This window comes from Cyanistes caeruleus, chromosome 7 (assembly GCF_971803275.1).
Source record: "Cyanistes caeruleus chromosome 7, bCyaCae1.hap1.1, whole genome shotgun sequence".
Taxonomy (NCBI): domain Eukaryota; kingdom Metazoa; phylum Chordata; class Aves; order Passeriformes; family Paridae; genus Cyanistes; species Cyanistes caeruleus.
The window spans coordinates 27,246,130-27,268,937 of NC_141707.1; the positions used below are offsets into that span (position 1 = coordinate 27,246,130).

At 41.6% G+C, this 22,808-nt stretch overlaps 1 long non-coding RNA gene across 1 annotated transcript; it reads right to left on the bottom strand.

The window, feature by feature from the left end:
* Positions 1-1,999: 1,999 nt before the first annotated feature.
* On the bottom strand, positions 2,000-9,771 carry LOC111932205 (uncharacterized). The gene is made up of 2 exons (XR_002865998.2): positions 4,906-9,771; positions 2,000-2,614 (listed from the first exon to the last, which is right to left on the bottom strand). It is a non-coding gene; the product is annotated as an uncharacterized LOC111932205 (long non-coding RNA).
* Positions 9,772-22,808: the final 13,037 nt, after the last annotated feature.

Genomic DNA, 22,808 nt, shown 5'->3' on the forward strand with positions numbered 1-22,808 from the left:
CGTTATTGTATAGCACTTAATTAAGACAGAAATATGTGGAAAACAGACTCTCAGCTCCAGCAGCAGGAAACAGACTAAAGACACCTCATACATATCTGAGCCATACTCAAACAAGCACAATGATGCAAAAGCACAAATAGCTGCCATCACAACTGCTTGAAAAGAGATGGATTTCTAAATGGGACACGAACCCAGACAGAAATTCTTTTCCAAGCCACATTGTCAGTATTTTTCCCATATTTCTTATTTCAAAAAGGAAAAAAAAAAAAAGAGAAAATTAAAAAGGAGGGTTCTGCTACCCAAGTCTTAAAGAAGTAAGTAGCAGTAGAGAAGATGCTCCTTTATATGTTATATTATGTTATGCATCAAGATGTGCTTTGCCAAACAGAATTAGGGCATCACATTCAGTTCCCTGATCGCTCAAAGAAAATCTCAGTGACCAAGTCTGCTCAAGGAGAATTCCTAGAGTGTAGACTTCTCCAGAGGACCAGAGCTTCCATCTGGACGGGATAGCTGGCAACAGGCTGTTTGCATCCAGCTGCACTCTTCTGTGGCAGGATCACCACCTATTGTTAGCAAGTCACTGTTGGGCAGCTTTGATCAGCTGATACAGGTTATGATATTAATAATCACAGAAATTGCACATGCCCATCGTGCTCCTGCAAGTGACTTGTCTCATTCTTTCACAGCTCAAGCTGGTGAGAGCTACTCTGGTCTTTGGTCTTCATCACAGGAGAGCTTTCCTTTAAAATCCAGCCTACCACACTTCTCTGGGAGTTTTTCTACTACACTTTATAGAGGTTCTTCCTATAAGGATGAACAGACTTCTAACTAACCCACATGATCTTATTTTCCAGCTAGAGAGACAAAAATCCATGTTCTCTGACCAGCTGATCTCAGTACCTATGTTCTTAAGAGATTATATTCCCCCTCCCCTTTCACTCAGTACTCCATAATCTTCGCTTTCCTTTTGAAAGGGGTGATTCATTGCTACCAAATGGAAGAACATTTCTCTGAGATGGGAGTCTGGACAGCCCTTCTACTCCTTGCTAACAGGCACACAAACCTTCCTCCCATCCCTCTAGACTGATGTGGCCAGCAGAACCCTTTTTCATGGAGTTTCACTTCTTGATCCAGAAGAACAACTGCTTTCAAGCATCTCCTTCACTGCTATCAAGCTGTGGGATAATGGCATGGGGAACCTTTTGTTTCTTAGCCTCAGGGTAACTACAGTGGATGATGTACCTGAGCCAAAAACACAGCAAGGACAAAGCATTTGTATTTTAGATGGTGGTAAACCTGGGTGAGGTTTGTTCTGATGACAGGAGAACAAGAATCTTTGTCAGCTTTATATGGTAGCAAATCAAAATTGCCTTGTTCCCTAGTGTTTTTAGCTCATTTACATCAGCTCTCCATTATAAACAAACCCTTTTGTAGGCAATGCAGGCCAGGCCTGGGGAGGAAACCTTCCTCATTCCAGAAGCACAACCAGCCCGTAGCTATGCATCAATCCCTTCAGGACTTTTGCCCCTGAGAGGCTGAGTGCAAGAATGGAGGTAGCTAGCAGGGATGGCAAGAACACTTCCCTGGATCTTCATCCCCAGTGGGTAAATTTTGCATCTCTACATGTGAATCCCTTTTGAAATCACTCCCAAGGCCTCCTTCACTACTACAGGGTCTGCCCAGGAGAGGAAGCAGTGTCTCTGCATGGATACCCCAGGTCTGTTGCTGGGATCCTCATTCAGGCCTCCAAGAAATCCCTATGTTCACTGAGGTTTAAGATGAGTCAATGGTGTGTTCATGCAGAAATACTCTCTTTGAGACTACTACAGAGATGTCTGTGGGGTTGGGAGGGAGGGGGTGGTTTTGTCCAGGCAGGAAGCACGGGGAAGGGAAGGCTGCAATGTAAGGAAAAATCAGCCACAAGGGAGGGGCTGACTAAGAGGAATGACCATGTCGACTGTGTTACTGTCCCGTCATTCTCCTGAACCCAGAATGGAAACTTCCAAGTGCTCTTCATGAGCTTACGTTTATTAGAAAACTATTCCTGGGTGTTCAAGATTGTTTTCTAATGAAAATATAATAAAAAAAGAAAATTAATGACTCTTGGTAATCTTTTCCTTTCCTCTCTTCACTTCTAACACATTGTAAAATTCATGTCCTTTCTCATTTGTTTGCTATAATAAAAACTCTTTCTTTCTGGTCACAGTCCACACAGGGCCTTACACAGTAAACTTTTATCTTTTTACACATCAGCAGCCAAGACTTTGTATAAGGACATTTGAACAAAGGGCCAGGGCTCAGCATGCATAGCATAATGTGTTAGCACTTTGACTTATCATTTGTTTACGGCATTAAACAGCAAAAATTGTTTACCAAACATCACTATAACATTCCTGTGTAGTGTCTTCCCTATGTTCAAGAGAGAAGCTTGAGGCAACCATGGTAAGTACATGCATCTATTTTCAGAGTATCCACCCTGATGTGCTGAGTCCTTCCCAGGGACTGTACAGAACTACCCTCAATAGAGAACATGTCCTGTCCAAGCAGTGCTGGAGTCAAGCTCTACTCCAGGGCTTCCATACTTCTGGTCCAGGATATCTTCTGCAGATTGCTGTGGAAACACCAAGACACAGGGAATGCTCAGATCAAGCATGCACAGGGAGAGGGAGGACAGTGGAAACAATCAGCAATGACACGGTTGGAAAGGAGGTGGTAAAGAGCTGGGCTAGATCCACAGCTCCCCTCCTGAGTGCACATGGGAAGCCAAGCTGTGCCCCAGGACATCTTCTGAGGCTGCCCTTTGTTTCTGAGGTGCCTGCTGAATGCCTAGAGCATCACTTGTCAAGTGCCCAGTGCCATCAGCCACACAGCCCTCTGATCTCAGGAGGAAAGCAGGGGCAGTGTTTCACCAGAAGATGGTCACAAGAAGTTCTGAAAACTTTACTCATGCCAAAAGATTACTGAACTTTCCCATGCTTGCACATGCGAGGATACTGCTCTGTAGAGGTAGGCAGTCTGTTCCTCATCCAGTCCCTGGAAGCAGTTAAGTCCTTTTCTTCTCTCACTTTTTTTTCCATTGTTTAAAATATAGGTCTATTCCAGTAAGTCTATTGAAATGCAGAAAGACAGAGAGGGAGAAAAGAACAAATAGAGAAAAGGAAATAACCAGGACAAGGAGGTGCCTGTGGAGAAACAGCTGTGCTAATCAGAAATGAGGGACAAAAAAGAGGAAGGACTGTAACAGTGGGAGCAGGGATAAGAGTGGTGGAGAGAAGGAAGATACATGAGGAGACTGGTGGCAACTATTAATTACTGCAGTGATAAAACTGATGTCTTGAGGTCCTAAAGGATCCTCTGGGAAATGAGGAAGAAACCATGAAACATGGACAAACTGGACTTCAAGGAGCCCTGTCCAATCTGCCTTTCTATGAGACCAGTATCAAAGCTGGTTCCGTCACAGACTGCAGCCTGACAAAATAACTTCTTGCTTGATCACATCCCCTGATTAACAAAAACCTGCATCACCCAGACTAGACAAACAAAAATTACTGCACACAGCTTACCTCTAACCCAATTATTCTTAATAGAATGTATTATTACTAATTCAAGGTGGCCTCCAAGGGCTAGTTTTATTCAGTGCACACAGCTCCACTGCTAAAAGCCATCATGTGCCCTGCACCTGCTCAGACCAAAAGTAATTTCCTACACCAGCCAACCACGGCTCTGATGAATTGTAGCAGCTGTAACACACTGCAGTCTTTACCACCTCAGTGGATTTCAAGAGAACAGGGATACTGAAACACTGGGTTGCTCTATAGAGATGTAAGGTAGACTGTAAAACTAGGTTTGAGTGATTTTGCAGCCTGGATTCTCTCACACACAGAAAGGAGTGTTGCCAAAACATTGGGATCTGAGCTCAAGCTGCAAAATTCACAGCAGAATTGCAAAGATCAGAGTCTTGAGAGTAAAAAGCTTTAGAGGCAAGGTGGTGGTAGGAAGATGTTTTAACCCCTGGAAACATGGAAGTATTTTGGTTTAGAAATGGGAGGAAATTTCAAAACCTAAAAGATGTAGGTATCATCTGAATGGGAATGTATTTACCTGAACCTTAAAGAGAAAATAATCTGGTCTGAGAATTTCAAGCAGAAAGTCAGTGCCTCCCATCCAGAAGTTACTGGCCATTTCTAGAGGCAATATAACAGCTGTCCACTCAATGGCCAGAGAATGCCCATCTCTAAAGAAGATGGCAAACAACTGTCTGCAATTGCAGTGGTAAAATTCCCAGTGTAATATAAGTCTATCAGACAACAAGTTTATTAATTTTGAATGAGATCACCTAAGGGGCTGACATAAATCTGACTGAAATCAGCAGGATTTTGCCTCAGGCTTGAGTGGGCAAGATGGTAAGATCAGGGCTGTGCCCTTGGGCATTTTGTTCTCCCAGCTCCTCAGTACTTTTCTGCTTTTGCAATCCTTAAGCAAGAGCACAGGAGAGCAGTAAATGGATCAGCTCTGCGTGTTCAACTGAGCCTGTCTTGCTGCAGGATTAGCAAAAATTACTATTTCAACCATACAGCCCCCAACCCACCCACTTCCCTCATTGAATCAATAGCCTTTAATTTTAAAGCATCATGTTTGGAAAAAAACCTCGTGTGAATCTACACAGCTACATCCAGTCATGCATACATATGTAAATACGTGCTGGTGTGAGGTGGCACTGCTCAGGAACACACCAAGTAAGTGCAAGGCTACCTGAGATGACTCCTGGAATCCTTTGTCTTACTGCCCCATGAACTGGCATCAGCCAAAGTAGAAACATAGTTAGGTATCTGCATCTGCAGGGGAAAAGAGCTTGCTCACAGGCAGATATGGTAGGTCAACTGAAATATTCTGAGTTCTTACCAAGGTCAGTTACATTTGTAAACAAGGCCTCCCATCCTCAAAAAGAGCCAAAAGTAGCTCCATACATCCAGGCAAGACAGTCATAGAGTTGCACACCTTACAGAGAAAAAACGAAGTATTTAACTCACTCTCATTTCAGGTTTATCTGGGAGCAACAAGCACTGATTACTTAATATAAACAGTGTCCTGGGTATTTAATGCATTAAATAACAACAGACCTCCATAAACTCATTTGTTTTATATACTTTTTTTTAATGCCCAAGCCTTCTCTAATTTGTGAATGTTGTGAACTTTATTGCATCACTAAAGCCTTATCAAACTTTGCAGCAGTCTCAGGTCAGAGCATAATGGATCATTTTCAAAACTATAACTGATGTACAGGGAGGCAAAACTATTTCACTCGAGTGCCACTTTCACATACAATACATGTCTTTTCCATTCAGATAAGGTTTCCCAGTGGTCAAAGATGCCAGATATGGAGCTGTCTCTGCTCACAGCACATGGAGTGACCTTCGAAGCTCTTTCTGTCTTCAATCCCCAGTAAACCACCTTTGCGAGCTGAGCAATGCTTAAGGCCATCTATTTCCACCTGCCTTTGTATGTATTTAATGTAGTCATCTACAGCTACAGCTCACCCAAATTTATACATCTAAAGGCCACTTGTCAAATTCTAAGCTTCCTTAGTAATCATCAGAGAAAAATAGGTGCCTCCTAGGAATTATTCATCTCAATTGTGCTCTGCACCAAGCTGCCCACACAGTTGTCTAGTATGATTTGAGATGCTTGACTGGCCTCCATTGTCTCAATTTTAAATTGACACCTATCTGTAAAGTTAGGAAAAAAAGCACCTTCCCCTTTTTTGCATGTACTCTGTATCCAGCAGTTGCATCAGTCATCTTTCCCCTAATTTTATTAATCAGAGGAAGCAAGTTTAGCTGCCCAGGCTGAATACGAGACATGGTCCCCAAAGCAGTTTTTTCTTTACTTACTGAGAAAGGGAGAAGGAATCTACAACTATGAGGTTCTCCTACTGTCCACAGTCAGCATGAGACTTCAACTACCAAACCTCATCCTGCAGTTAATTGTGCTTAGGGTCTACAGATCATTACATCTGTTGCTTGAAACCTGCCTCCTATTCTCAAATTTGCTTCTGAATTTGCAAAAGTATAAAGTAAAATACTGTTCAACTTTTCCTAAAAGTAAAAAAAAAAACATTTCCTAGGCCAATTTAGCACCTCAAACTACTGTTACCTCCTGAAAATTCAGGCCTGAATTTCTAAACACTCAGGGGAAACCCAGGATTTTTGAAACAGCAAATGGCTGTGGATGAAGCCTGGCAAAAAGTTGTTCTCTAAACAGCAAGGCAGCTAGTCCTATGCCTGTCACCATTGTGACTCTCATCATTACAGCACATCTTGTAACATAAGCTTCTTCCGGAGCTTTGGGGAATAGTTTGTTTACCTGTTTAAAGCCTGCAAAAAAAACCTGAGAAAACAGACAAGTAAAGGTAGAAAGAGGCTGAGTACCAGACAAAATGGAGCAAGTAAAGCTATCACAGCCAACAAGCTGGCCTGATGGAAAACACAACCTCATGCTAAAGCACAGCCTCAGCATTAGAAATCATGCTTGAAAATGTTTAACTAAGGCATTTGTCCGACAGCCAAAGCAAACAAGAAGAGGCCCATGGAGGTGTTTTGCGGGTTTAAAAAACAATTTGCAAGGCTGAAGGAGATCATGGGCTCAACAAGCCAAAGTGCCCATTAAATTTTCCTAAGTAACGAATCTCTGAAAGGGAATCATTCATGACCTTACATGACAAGGGAGAGTTCTGCACCCAGGAGACAGTCCTTGGACTGCCTTTCTCAGCTACCTGAACAGCAATCCTCCTCTCCCATCACTTGACCTGCAGCCTGTCTCAGCCTCCCATCCTGGAAAGCCAAGATGTGCTGTTCTCCTGCAGGGCAGAAGCAGATGTCACTGGCTTCCTATCCCCACCAACAAGTGGGCCTTGGGCTGAGCTCACAAGCAGTGATGGGATCGTCCCTGACCTGCAGATGCACATCAGAGGGTACCAGCAACCCTGTTCCTTGCCATGGACTTGATTTGAACACATCATATTACACTAAAACTACAGCCCAGGAGGCATTGGAAACATTCATAGTATACTCTCAGCACTCTGTTTCTGAACATCTGTAAAATAATCCCATTACTTTACCTCTCCAGAAAAAAAATAAAAATCCACTGTTTCCTTTGGCATCTGTCTCCACACTTCTTGCACACTTTTCTCTGCCCTGTGGTGGTGGTGGTAATTGCTGCTGTTACTGAGATGCACAAGATTATGCAACTGTCTAGCATTTTGATTTAATCAGCATGGGGAGAAAACCTGCTCCAAATTCTATTAATAACTACCAGCCAGCTCCCTCCTTCCCTCCCGCCCCAAATTCCCATGGAAGGAGGATCACAGGCAGATCCCTGCAAGCACAGACTATCAGCCTGACTGGATCAATAACATCCATGGTGCCAGGAATCTGCAGTGAATTCTGGGTAATTAATCTGCCAGGGAAAGACAACCTTAATTAAGAACAGCCAAGCTGTTCTTTTCCCAAACCTCGTGCTTAATAAAGTCACAGCATTGGTTTAGCTGAGGATTTTGGTCTAAATTTTACTGGGTTTTTTGTTCCTAACAAATGTTTCAAAAGCAACAATGCAGGCAGCAGTAAAGTCTTCATTCAATAGTCAGAGATACAAACTCTTTACCTCCTTGATGCCACATTAAAGGTGAATGATCTCATTATTTAAGATATCTCAGTGCTGGAGAGAAGCACTGGTTTCACAGCTGGCATGGACAGTGATGTGGAGAGGTTGCCTCCTTCCTCATGTAAGGGGCCACAGTTGAGATAAAGCTGTGACCTTCCCTCAACTTCTTAGGAAGAGCATCTAGGACAAACGTTTCCTCAGCAGGCCAAAGTCTCTGCTTTTTCACAATCTTTCAAGGTAGTCTGGGAAATATAATTTCAGCCCTATCAGGCTGCAAGCAGCCATTTGGATATGGACAGTTGTGCAGGTCACTCCGAAGTTATTGAGGCAGTTGCTGCCACAAGACAGTCAGAAATCCTCCCAGGCATTACGTGATGATTTAGGAGGAGCACCGGTTATGTTTCAGATACACAGAATTTAAGTTCTTTGTTCTTTTGCTTCTGGTTCTATCTCAAACTCTTCATTTCATGCATGATAAGTATATCTATAGCAACACTTATTCCAGTGTGCTCAGGACCTTTTTCTGGTGCCAGTGTCAATTGGTACAGACTCAGCCAAGTCAAAGTTCTTATTCCTCAGGGCAAAAAAGGCCAAAGTGTCTACTGTTCCTGACCAGTGTCAACTTCTGAATTTTGCTGGGTACTCTCATGCTGACAGCTTGGGCCAAAAGCATGTCAAAAGCTTTGTTAAAACTTAACAAGATGAGCCTGGGAGTGTTTCCTGGGCATCCATTCACGATGAGGACATGTCTCAAATGACCTTGGTAGGGCATATTTAGAAAGACCCAAGAAACTCCTCCCAAACTGGCACTATATCCCAGCAAGGACTTAGTCAGCTGCTAACAAAAGCCTCCTAAAGCAATTTGCACATCCAGTTTTGAGAGCCTAAAAAGGTGTGTTCCAGAGACTTTCAAAGGGATCTCTGATTTCACCAGCCCTGCTCATCTTTGCAGGTCAAACTCTAGTCCTGTCTGAAGCCAAGGGGGGCCTCCATATTTATTGGCAAAAAACAGCATTTTCCCTGATGGTATCCTGGACAGAGGGTAATTATGGTAAAGACTGATCAAAATCATTTAACTCCTACTGTGGGGACAGCATCATGACAGATAGATTAAAGATGTCCTTTATAAACTTGTCAGAGCAAGAGAACATGATAATGAATGAGTTAATTACACCAGCATCTGAGGCTGATACTACCCATCTGCCACTTTGATTAATTAAAAATCTGATGGACAACAATGAGGCCCTTCTCAGGTCTGAAAGAAATTAATTGCCAAAGTCCTCAGTAAATCTAACAGCATCACTGACTGAGCTGTCAGAAGAGTCCACTTTGAACAGCCCCAGAAGAGAGGCAGCAGAGCATATCATGGAGTTTGAAGCATCCCCAACATGATGCATTAATCTTTTGGTGTTGCTGGGAGCTGCGGCCTAGCAATTTTAACTTCTTGTTTAATCACCTTTTCTTTCCTCTCAACGTAAGAAGGTGCAGTCTCAGTAAAGGACATGAACTGCTGAGGAAATCAAGGGCTTTGGCCCTTTTTGTCCTTTGTCCAGATTCCCCAAGCTGTAATGAATGGATTAAATTTTTGCTCTTGAGTGTCTGTTCTCCTTGGACTAGTTGTAACCAGTAACAAAGAGGGGTTTTGGAAACGCAATGGGAAATCAAACTCTTCCAATGCTTCCTGTGTTCATCAATCAAAGCATGACAACAATCAGCAGCAGTTGCTCAGGAAGTGGTGGCAAACTGGGCACCTGTGGGCCCAGTTAGGAAGACTCTAGGAAACCAGACACAAACCATGTGTCCTGATTCCACCAGAGCAAAGACAGGGCATGACAGAACCACAGAACATCCTGAGAAGGAAGAGACCCAGAAGGATCATTGAGTCCAACAGGATGAAGCTGATTAAGGCACTTTCTACTTTGAGAAATCCTAGACTCCAGAATCACTTTCCAAAGAAGGGAAAAGAGGAAAGCCCTAGTGTACAACCATTTAAACCCAAAAAAATGTTGTCACTGTATTGCCAAGAAAATGCCCACAGCCAGAGGGGAGGAATTAGTGCTTGTCACTTTTTGCCTTCTGTCTGCACAGAAGTTTTAAAAACTAAGCACCAACCACAACACAATGGGTTTTTGAGGGAACACCACAAAAGCCCACTTTCTTGTTCAACAAACAGAGATAGAGGGTACCAGATTGTCTTCAAAGCCAGTGCAGCTCACACATGTGGTTTGGAGACCTGCAAAAGGTGCTGCTTCTTCAGAGAGATGGGGAGAAAAAGCCTTTCCTTCCATTTTTATCCTACTTACACATTGTTAAGTAGTTCTTGCATTTCACCTAGAACAGTAACAATTGAGGAACTAAAGCTTCCTCATACTACAGATCCAAGACAATGATTGATAACAATTATCAGCAGTGATTAGTTAACATGGCCCTAATGCAACAATCCCACTGCCTGCCAGTCAACTGGGGGCATCAGTGCATTGGCTCATGAAAGCTGCTCTCATTAAACACTGCCTGACTTCTGAGAACAAGAGAACAGTCCTCTGCAGCACCAGCTCAGCTCAGCATGATGCAGCTGGAACTTCCCATAGCTTCCCAGGTTGGAATGGAACAAGGAACAGCAAGTTTTGACATGCTGAAGTAAATACAGAGACCACTGCTTTATGATCATAGAATGGTTTGAGTTGGAAGGGACCTTAAAGATCATCTTGTTTCAACCTCTCTGCCCTCCAAGACACATCCAACCGGTCTTTGAACATTTTCAGGGATGGGGCATCCACAACAGGAAACCTGTTCCAGTGACTCACCACCCCCACATTAGAGGGAGGGTGATTATACCCAGGGTGCATGGTTCTTGCTTATTGCTGGGTCTTTAGTTCAGTAATTGAAAAGGAACCATACTCACAGGGCTCTTGTTTCAAATTACAGTACCTGGTTCTTACAGTGTTTCAAAAGGCTTCAGTACAGAAAGGAACTTCTAACATACAACTAAAGTAACAACAGGCCCCTTTTCCAGCTACAGAAAAAGAGGAAAACAGTTAAGGAAAGAAACAGATCTGAAATGGGGAAGGCACTTTCCAACATATGCCATGACCATTTGCAAATACTAATATAACTCTTTATCTCCATGTAAGCAAAGAAGGGTGAGAGACAGATGCCACATATATACCTATATTTCTCAGGAGAAGAATGGAAGAGAAATTAGAACAGACCAGATGTTCAAGGATTAAAATTTTTGAAGAGTAACCAAAACACAAGGAGCTGTTATTGCTCAGGTGAGCCCCAGCTGCCTCAAGGTATATCTGTATCATGCAGAACAGAAGTATGCAAAAGTGCCCTAGGCACCTCAGAAAAGCCAGCTAGGTCAGAGCTATGCAAGTATCTCTTCTGAACACTGTGCTCCCCTGAGCCCAAAGGGCAAGAGGAGGTTAATCTTCCACTGGTGCATTTTAAGCCATCTTCAGGAAGCAGATAATGTGGCATGTCTCTGCAGATCAGCTGACGTGACAGATAGGTACAGACATGTGCATCCACTGTGGAATGAACCCATTACTCAATCTAAGATTTGGGTCAGATTTTCTGACTCCACCTGCAGCTCAACTAAAGACCACTCCAAAAACCAGAGAGCAAGGGTGGGGTAGAGATTTGGGGTTTTCATATCTTTTTGCTTTCTAACCCTTTCAAGTATTACATAGAATAACTCATAGAATTCTCCAAGAGCCTTTCCCTTGTCCAGCCTCAAAAGACTGCACATTCAGGAAAAGAGAAACCATGCTCCAAGGACAGAGATTTTTTTTTTCTTTGTCCCAGTTTTATTTAAGCCCATTTCACAAACTGACTTAGCTCCCTGCAAAAAATCATGTTAGAAGAAACACTTTGCATAACAACATTAAAACCTTACCATGCACTGCAAAGAGAACCATGGTTCCAGGCTCCCAGCAGTGTTTGGCCATTAGAAGATAAGATGGGGATGTGAGTATAACATCAGCTTCAAATTTCTTTCTTACCACTGTCAGTTTGAAGTAAGCCCCAATGTTATTTTTACTCTCTGTATAGACCAGGTGCTAGAAGAACTTGGTGTAACCTGTCACACTGCAAAACAAGTGTCATATTGAATTAGTGATTCTCTACTACACTTCTGTACTGTTCTTCCACAAGTAGGCATGTAGTAAAAGAGTAACAAAAAAATTAAAAAATCACTTTCTAACTCCTATTTTATAAATCAGTTAATACCTCCAGTTACATAGCATTATTGTCATGGACAGTCACGAGAAGCACTAAATAGACACTTGTTAATTAGATTCTGAGTTCTCAATGTCAGAAGAATGTCTCATTTGTACCTTTAGAAGCTGTGAGGAGGAAGAGGAGAAACCAAAACCAACTTTTCTCTGATGTAGTATAGTTCTTGACTAACCAGTTACTGCAGTAACAGTCTTACTTTTGTCATAGACCCATCTGGATATGTAGAGGGACTTATTTTATTCACAAGAATATACAAAATAAGCATCTCTCTGATGAAGTCAATGAAATTGTATTGGTATGCAAACCAGCAAAAATAACATCTAAATGCAACACATGGCTTCTAGCATTTTTATCTTGATCTGAGATTTGCAATCACAGATGATGTCTCAGACCATTCACATATGGCTGGAGTTGAGCAGTTTGGTCTGGTTCAGCTGATAAGAACTCAGATCAAGACACAAAAAACACCATTTAGGTTTGAGGTAATTAGAGATAATAATTTTTGATTCAAGCTCACCTCTAATTTGACCTGATTTTGCCCTCACTCATGTATATAATACAACTTTTAATATCTTCTTCTCTAACAAAATTATTACACTTTTTTCATCTCTTTCCATCTCATGTACTTACTGCATTTTCACAGTTCCTCCACAGGTGGCCTCTGAGCCAGGTGTTCCTTCTGAGGCACAGAAAGGGGAAGGATGGCTGTCCAAGGAACTGTAAAAGATATGTTGAATCTACCAAAGGGTTCAAGAACTGCCCACTAAGTTGTTCTCAAGCAAAGGAGCACTGAAAGTGCATTCTCCTTCTAGCACAAAAACTGAGCAAGGCAAAGGTGTACCAGCACTGAAAGACAAGTTTATGTGATGAGCAGCATTGAAAACTGAGGTTAAAGTCCTGTTCAAAGCTCTGCTCAGAGAACTGACCCAAACACTTCCCCTGAGGGCAGAACACCGCAAAATTACAAGTAAATCCCATAAGCCCTAATCACAAGTATCACCCATTAGCCAACAGAATACAAAGTATGTTTGCTAGCACATAAGATCTTGAAAATGTTTTTATAGGCTTTGCTTTGCCAAGCAGAGAGCAACACCAATTCTAGTGACACATTCCTGCATTTTCTCCTCCATCAGCCACACTGCAGCAGACAGCAAAGAGTGCATGAACAACCCCTTGCATTGAAGCAATTGTGTCTGGAGCCCTCTTGCAATCTCATACGGAATTAATCATAAACAGATGATTAGATTCTTTGATAGTTTTGAAAATGCTTTTTAGACATTTTAAAAAGCAATCAAGGGAGTGATCACCTATTAGAAAGGGATTATGTTCTCTTTGGAGTGAGGATTTCAGGCAGCTGCATGAGACAGCAAACACCTACATACTGGGCTACAGCAGTGTCCTGCTTTTGGCTGGGAGAGAGTTAACTTTCTTCTTAGTAGCTGGTACATGGCTGTGTTTTGGATTTATTGTAAGAATAATGTTTATAACTCACTGATGTCTTAGCTGTTGCTAAGTAGCGCTTACCCTAAATCAAAGACTTTTTAGTTTCTGATGCTCTGCCAGCAAATAGGTGCACAAGAAGCCTGGAGAATGCATGGCCAGAACAGCTTACACAATCTGACAGAAGGGATACTTACCACAGAACCTCATGCTCAGTATATAAACTGGAGGGATTGGCCAGAAGGTGCTGATCAGTGCTCAGGAACTACTGGGCACTGAGCACAAGTCAACTTGGTGCCAACAAAGAAGGAAAATCCTACAATGGGTTTTCCTCAGGTATCAGACCACCACCTTGCTCATTGCTAGATCAACCAAGCACAGCTGCTCTCTCAGCCACACTACACAAAACACAGCTCCTCCCAGGCAACAGTAACCCCAAAAGCCACAGTGGCACAGACTGTGCTCCAGGCCATCTCTTTTGCAGAGTAGGTAGCAGTATCATACAAGCAGGCTGAAACTTCTGCTTTAGGTTCACAATTTTAAGTTGACATCTCTGCAGCCTGCACCAGCTTGCACCAGTCTTGAAAGCATATATGGATGATGCTCTTTCCTTCCTCATGCCAATGTATAGATCAATATGAACCTCTTTATTCATCTAATTATAGCTGCAGGGGGGCTCTTTGCAGCTCAGGTTCATTTGTCTCTCTGTGACGTTAATACAATCAGGCACAAGGATCACTTCATTAAAAGATCATCTATGCTTGATCTCATTTGAGCTATAAAAAATCACTCCTTTGTCATACAAACTATATGGTCAAAATTGCCATCAAGCTAGATGACTCACTGTTAACCCAGGGAGCAGAGTTCAGCTCCAAAGAGCAGCTGGAAGGGGAGATGTCACTAAATAAACACAGCACTTCCACCATGATTCAGATGGAGGATACATCCACTGTACAGATAAATGGGCACTCTACAATCAGGTAGTGGGAGGAAATGAGGAGTACATTGAATGTAAGGTGCAGAGTATCTGTGGCAGAACCCAGAGCAGAGCCTAGCTCTCCTTTACTGTAAAATGATGTCCTGTTTTATTTAGACCACCTCCCTCTACCTTCCTACTACATATCCCTCCTGAAGTGCTAAACACGGTTTGTTTATTTATAGTGTGGTCAAACAGATGCTGTCCCCAGAGCAAAGGGACTCTTTTCTAAGCAGCTGGTGGCCTAAAGGGGATGAGGCCTGCAAAGGAGGCTGAGAGTGTCCCAGAAAATGCAGCTCTAGGTTGGTACTTTATAGTCACCTCATAGATGCAGCTTCCAGCTGGTCACCCTGTGAATACACCCTTATACAAGAGCACATCTTCAGTGATGAAGACACAGACTAGAGATTAACAGCCAAGAAGAATCAGGCAGAAGAAGGATTTCAATTTGAAACTCTGTTATTGCTAGAAAATGCTTCAGCCTCTTGAGGAGAACAGACAATAAGGGGGGGTGGTAAGGGAACAGTACAAGCAGCCTGCCTCCACTGGATTTTTTTTCAGATCTAACCTATTTTTGTAGACATCATCTGAGGACACCTACCCTCGAGGCCTGTGGTTAAAGAACAGTTTCTTTGTTAATTTTTGCGAGGAAATCAATGCAGCCTTGGGACACTGTAACATGCATACAGGACACACAGGCAGAACACAGCCTTTGCCACTGACTGTGCCACAGCCCAAAATGGGCATCTTCAAAATTCTCCGTAGGAACAACCTTGCCCTGCCTACATCTGCATTTCTACCAATACTGAGCTATCTGTGTGCATATTGCCTCTCTACATTATAAACCACTCAGCTGAAAAATAGGAGCAACACTCAATGCTCTTTTGAAAACCTCAGGATAAAGTAAGCTGTTAAAGCACTCTCTGTGCCACTAAGTTATTAATAAACACACAAAGTCCTGAAATCTTTTTAGCAGATTATCACTGAAAAAAACCCTACCACCTGTACATGCTAGAAATTCTGCAGCAGGGAAACCTGAATCCTTGGTTCATTACTCATAGAAGTTTCTGGACATAAATTAAATACATATGTTTAACACTATAATTGCTCATATAGTAGCACCATAATGTGAGTTTTTCTCACTTCATCATCCAAAATTATCTTCAGGAACTAGTGATGACAAGAAAACTCAGGAATACATAATAATAGGTAACCAGATTGACTCTGGCCTCAGAGAGCAGAGATTAGTTTTACAGCAGGAACAAGATAAAAAACTGTAATAGAGCAGCCTAGCATAACAAATTGGCTAGACGTCTACCATGAAGCACTGGAGAAATAGTTATGACCCCAAAGAACAGTGCTGCATTAGTAACTTCTGGAGAGGTGACTTCTGAAAAGCCATTAAGACAGAAGGATTTGAGAGGTCTCATTCCAGTACCCAAGAGACAGAATCAGATGGCAATTTCCTGCAATTAATGGTTTTGACTCCCAAACCTGGAAGTGCAGCACACATTGCTCATTTTATCTGAAGGTAAGAGCTGGGAATGAAGCACAGCTACAAAACAGGCTGGAGGGGGAACCATATAGCTTGAAGCTGCAACCTAGCAGCACTGTTTTTTCAGCTAATATCTGACTTTAAATTTTATGTGCTTTTTAAATTACCTTTCCCTTCTCTTCCTCTCTCAGTTCCCTTGATGCCTTTAATTCATGCAGGGAACAATTTGTGCTCCACAGACATGCCTGGCTTGTTGGGTACCAAACAAATCCCCAAGAGTGTAGAGGAGGAGCACTCACAGCAGTTGTGCAAGCTTCCATGCACCCTGCCACCAGAGCATTTAGAACTTGACCAACCAGGCTACCAGTTCTACATGTACTGGGGGATTTTGCCTCAGTATCATCTGTGCAGTCAATGCTACCCAGAGGGAAACTGTACTGCAATGAAGACATCAATTTCTGCCCCATTGGCTGGTTTCTTACCGTCTTTGAGAGCACACAGGAAATCCTCAGAGACTTTAAGAAATCTTTGTATAACAAAGACTATAGGGTACATTACCTTCAAATGCATTTCCTCTCCCAGGAATTGGTAAGTGGGGTTGATTGTTTCTTTAATAAAACATTTCAGAGGGTCTGGACTAGATGAGTTTTCAAGGCCCCTTCCAACCCAATCTATTCTATGACTTAAAGCCGAAAAAAATATAGAATTACATCCCAACAATTCCTGCCATTCTGCAGCTACAGAGTGAATGATAGAACCATATTTTCTTCAGTTTTGCTCATCCCATAGGATGAGTTTTTGTACCAGTCACAAATCATTTGCAGCCTGGCCTAGAGTAATTTTTCAAGACCAGATACTGGCAACCCAAAGACCAGATTCCGTCACAAGGAAACTCCTGCACAAAAACTCCAGCAGTTAAACTTCAGAGAAGGAAACAATTTTGCTTTGGATACCTAATATATGTTTTCTCTATGTAGTTGTGACTTGACATTTCAGTTCTCTTTACCCCACAATAAATCTCTGAAACTGCCCACAGCTCTTCTGTGAGGAGCTAGATTCTGCAGAATAATCTTCCCTTGAGGAATACACAACTGTGTAGAAGGTGAAGCTGGTCCTGCCTTCCAGCACATTCAATCTATAACATATATCCATAATGTGGTTCCCTTGATTTCCAGTGGTCCCCTTGGGTACGTGTCATTCTGGTATTTTAAGTTACAGTGACCTGATGGTAGCAAAAGGTCATTCCTGCATGTTTTTCTCTCATTGTGTTTGTTCTTTTTCACATGTCCTCTGTCTCATCACAGTTCTTACTTCTGAATCATCAGCAGCTCTAGGTTAACAGGGATTATACACAATCTCATGTGTAAACCTTGAGCTGTGAGTCATTCCAATGCTAAAGCCTATATTGCTCCCGTTTCCTGAGGACTGCAGAGAAATCTCTTGCAGACAAGCTACAACCCAATTACATATTGTCTTGCTGGACTAACCCTATTCCTTCTACATTGATTTTGTCACTGCTGCCCGAAGGGAACTTCACGACCATTTGCATTTTTAAATAGGTCAGTGTGTGTGTGTGTCTGGGAAAACTGTAAGTAAATGCTCATTATGTAAAACAGATCATTCTTTCTGGAATGTGAATAGAGATGTAGAAAGGCTATTCTTTCCAATAATAAGCTTTGAAACCTCATCTGTTTCCTCTCCTTGCCTTTCAAAGTCATTAAGTGGAATAACTACTTCTCCATTTCTCCAGAATACCTCCATCTTTGTCTGTTTAATGTCTGCTTCTCATATAATCCTGGTGCCTGTGGGACACTTAATGGAACTCCCACTGTTCCATTTCTCCTCAAGACTAATGATCATGTTCTCCTCATGCCCAGGGAACATCACAGTAACTCACTTTTTTTTCTTCCTTTATTCCCATCCCCCCACATCTTCTGTCATAAAACTTTTGCACTGACACACCCTCAGTATATGAAGTCTCATCCCACCAAAGTACACTAAAAGTCTTTCATCTGCCTTCCCTGGGAGACATCATAAGTAAACAACTTTCCCCAATTGCAGAGTGAGAATAATCAACAGGCAGAGTGATTTTTGGTCAGAGCATGGTGCTAACAACACCAAGATTGTGGGTTCAATGCCTATATGGGCCATTCACTTAGAAGCTGGACATGATCATCCTTGTGTGTCCCTTCCAACTCAGGATATTCTGTGAAACTGTGAATAAACAGCCCCTAATGAGCCTTTAACAGAACTAGGAATAAAAGCCCACTGCTGCTATCCTCAAATAGTGAACCATATTAGCTCTCTTACATTCTTAGAAAATAAAACAATGAGAAAAATTTAATGCAGCTATGGAGGACACAGCCTTTTTCTCTGTTTAATTTACAGGCAGATTTGGATGGAATTATTGAGGATTCACTTGTTATAGAATTCACCTCATCTAGAGTACCTCCTTTATCTCCCAAGAAGCCTGACCACCGGATCTCACAGAGTTTTGAGCCACCCCTTGTGAAAAAGCCACAGACACCTTAAAAATAACATGCAGCAAACCCAACCAGCTTAGCTCTGCATATGGTCCCTGTAAGTGCAGGTGTCCCAAGTTTTTCTTGTTTGTTACCCAGCAAAAGTACTAAAGACAGAAACTTTCCCTATCTCTGCCTCCTCAAGACATTTCTGCAGTGAGTGCATTATCCAAAGATCATTGTTGCTACTAAGAAATTGCTACAAAACAAACTGATAGTCCTGATACTTTAAGTGATAGCACATAAAACAAAAGCAAGTTCATTAAACATATGCAATTTCCCTCACCAAACCCACTTTGCTTCCCAAAATCTTTATTCCTCTTACTCAGGAAGAAAAAGGATATACTTACTGGCTGGTATTATCTTTTATAAATACCCCCAGCTTGCACAAGAAAATTAAGTGAATCCGCAAGTTGAGCTAGCAGATCAGATGTTAGTTAAAGGTGGGATTCAGATGATACACAAATTTGTACAGTACAATTCTGTGAAAGGTGGATTACTATCACTTATGCTATGCTCTTCTTGGAGAGCATTTAGCCTTCAAAACCTTGATGTTAAACTGAAATGTAGAGATCCTACAAGTAGTAACCACTGAAAGTTGCCAAGGAGTAATAGAGAAGAATCTACATCACCATCACTAGACAAAGCTCATGTGATTTCTCAACTCACCTTTGCTGAGCCATTTTTTATCCTTTGCATGCAGAGAAATGACACCTTCTCAACACTCAGGACAACTGTGGACTAGGAAATCAAATTCACACAGGACTCACATGCACAGTATTAAGGCATCACAGGAAAATGCTCTTGGCTGGTTCTCACCTTGGCCTGCTTGGGACAAAACTAAAAAAATTCTCTCCACCGCACTCCCTCCTTTCTCAGTAAGTAAAGGGTCCCTAAGCATTCTGATACAACTCCTGTAACTCTTGTGAAAAGTCAGCATAGGGGCCATTTCTTCACACTGTAGACATATTCACGCCATGGGGAGAGAACATTTGACTACTTGCATTAGCAGGCTGGAGAAGGCATTCTCATACATCCCAGTAATATAAAACAATCCAACAACCGTTTTTTCCCTAGTATTATGTCTATCCACATGCTTCTGGCAAAAATATCTGCACCACAGTTGGTCTCCTCAGGGGCTTGTGCTCCATTTATGCATTGTCTCAGACAGCAGACAGAAAATGTTACTAGTTATACCCTACGTTGGAGATATTTCTGTTTTCTGTTAATATCTTGAAAGCTGCAAGATTCACTCCCTTCTGGAGGAAAAGAAAATGACAGTTATTACTGCCTATTATTGCAGGTTAAAATGGGAAGAAAGGATGAGACAGAGTTGGAACTCAGTGAGACCATGAAGAAAAACAATCCTTTGGTTTGATATATTTAAAGCAACAGCAAATATATTTCCAGGGTCAACCTACTAATTACATTACAGACTCCCCAAACCTACACAGAAGTCCAATACAGCTGACTTGGTACATATGGAAGGATCCTAAGAATTAATGCAACAGTAAATATATATGTGACCAAATCTGAGTACTTTTTAGTGCTGGGGAATAATTCATTATTTGGTAACAACCGAAAGTACTCTTAAGTATTTCAGGTTGCTGGCAAAAGAGGTGCTTTTGATTGTCAACTGTTGAGACTTGTACTGGGGAGGTTTCAGAAGAAACAGAATTAATTTGACTATGTCTTAGTCATGCTGTCTTCACAAAGTTTAGTGGGAAGAAGCAGATGAGTTTCTAGCCAGCTTAAGTCACTAAAGTACAGTATGAGAAGAGTCTGATGAGCAAAGAGCCTATTTAAAGGTACTCATCTCACAGACGCACTAAAGTTATGCCTGGTTTGTAAAAACACAATTAAGAGGTTTTCTAGTTCCTGTTTAGTTCTTTTATTTTCATAAATGCAAGCACTATTCCAAAACAGTAGAAGAGGGAAGGTAGGAGACACTAATCTTTCCGCTTACCAAAACTTGCTGCATTGAAAAATGCGATTAAACTTTAAGCTAAGCTTTGTTCAAATGTCTTCGAAGTAATTTTCTTGTAAAGAGTATCTCTGCCTCTATGCCAATTTTTTATGTAGAGTGCAATGTGGTTTTTGATCCTTTGGGAAAGGCAAGAGAGGCTAAAAATCACAGCCTTGCCTTTTTTAGTATCTTTGCTTTAGTCCTTCATATCAGATTATGACAGTATTACAAAAGAAAACTTCACCTGTTCTGGTTTCCTTTATTTTCTTTAATATGGGGTAATCTATTCCTCTAAAATTTTCAGGTACAGTAACCACAAGCAGAGTCCAAACTGGTACAGAAATTCTTCTAGAGATGCCTTCAAAATGGTGCAGAGAAATGCTACACACAAACTCCACCCCACAGAAAGGCAAGTCACCTCTTGCAGAAGTCAGTGCTGACTTCCTTTACCAGCACCTTTAATTGGTATGGGCTTGCTGAAAGAACTGTTTTTTCTATGTAGTAGTTCTTCAAAGAATTTAGAAACAAAAGCTTGGGTGGACCTCCAGTCCCCTGCTAGTACTAGGAACATTTTTAATTTTTTAAAAAAAATCTTTGTAAACCACATCTCAAAAGAGACAGAAGAAAACTTGAAGGTTTCCTACACCTGACATTCAGAAGTGCTCCCAGCACTGCACTCCATTACTGTAATGGCACCAAGAGAAGAATGAAGATGGAAGGGGAAAGGAAGCAAAGCTGAAGTGGAAATGAGTTTTCCACTGTCACAAACAAGAGCTAAAGTTAACTGCTTACTTCACACTGAATGTGGTGGGGCTGAACAAATGTAAACCCACCCTTACAAGCACAGCAGCAACATCTACCAGTGTATTTGCCAGTTTAGCAACATGCAAGTCAAAACTCTTCTTTCCAGATTATCCCCAACCCTACTGAGATCATAAGGGAATTCCTCCCTTACCTTTTATCATGTGCAAATGCAGAATATAAAAATGGCCTGTGTCTGTAGAATTCACAACTGAGATAACTGATTTCCCTTCCTCAGTTTCTAATTCCAAAGACCCTGCTTCAACATCAAACAGACAATTCTGTCAAAACCCAAATACTAGGAAAGTTAGCAAGATGTAAATCCACCAATCTGGCAACTAAGAGACCACCAAGCAGCAGAACAAGTCTCTTCATATTGGAAGTGTTTTGATGGTATGTGTAATACTTCTGGTGCCACATTCTAAGGACAGAGATAAAGCCTTGCTTTCAGAATTCTCCAAATATGTTGACATCATACTGTTGACCTGACACTCATTTCAACCTGATTAGTATCACACAAATCACAAGTCTTCAACTATGTAACATTCTAGAAGTTATTTTTTATTATTTGTTTTTATTATTTTTTATTATTATTTTTATTATTATTTGATTTTTATTGTGGCATACTGACAACTGTCCAGAAGGACAAATTTGGTTTCTGAGTACAAAAAGGAATGAGACCAAAGAGGTAGCAGACCCTACTACTCATTGACAGAGCAAAAAGCCTTGTGCAGAATTGATACAGCCTAGATACTTACAGATTCACAGTATATTGTAACCAGAAGAGTCTTTCTCTGTGACTGCCAAACACAGTATTTTGTCCTCTTTTGTGAAGTACTCTCAGGTCCCAACTTCTTCACACGTTACTTATACTTTCTGGTATAATACCTTTGGATATTCTCCAGCTCTCACAGTCCACATTGCAAAATTTTTTTTTTAGTCCACACCCCTCTTCTAATTAAGGATGAGAAGAAAGAAGGTGTCACAGACTAGGCTGATAATGACACAATGATTAGGTTGTTGGCTGGAACTCAGCTGCTGGGCCAGATCAAGAGGGGAGAAACCATCCTGAAGCTGAACTCATCATTCCTTTCCCTTTCACCTCTTCCCAGCATCAACTTCCACAGAAAAACTTTAAAAACCTAATGCTGAAATCACTGCCCCTCTATCAAAGCTGACTCTGCCCAATGAGCAGCAGATTAACAGAAAGACAGGGACAACAATCATAAGCTTTAGTCTAATAGCAAGCAAGGCATACTATGGTTACTGCCCCATACGATTAGCATTCAAAGAGGTTTCCAGAGAGGCATTTCCAGGGGGGAAAGAGAAAATAAACCAGTAACATATAACAAAAATCACAGTCTTCTTTTTTGTAGACATTCTGATAATTTCTCTGCCTATACAAGGAATGTTCTGCTGCTTGAAGGAAGACAAATGCACTTTATGTTTTCTTTATAGCAGCTTTTGAAGTGGACAATTAACTGCTCTAGCGCCTCTGAGGACTGGTCAGTGCAGCAATTGAAAATGAGAATTCTCCATGTAAACAGTGAGTCAGACCCACTAAACAGTAAGTCAGACTTTGTAACTGAAAATGTGAGTTTGAACTTTTAGATCTCTTCCAGTCATTGAATGAGAACCTGGCTCTTTGCCAGGCAACAAATGTAAAATGAGGTGTCACAGATCCTCACTAAGATCAGAAGCTTCTGA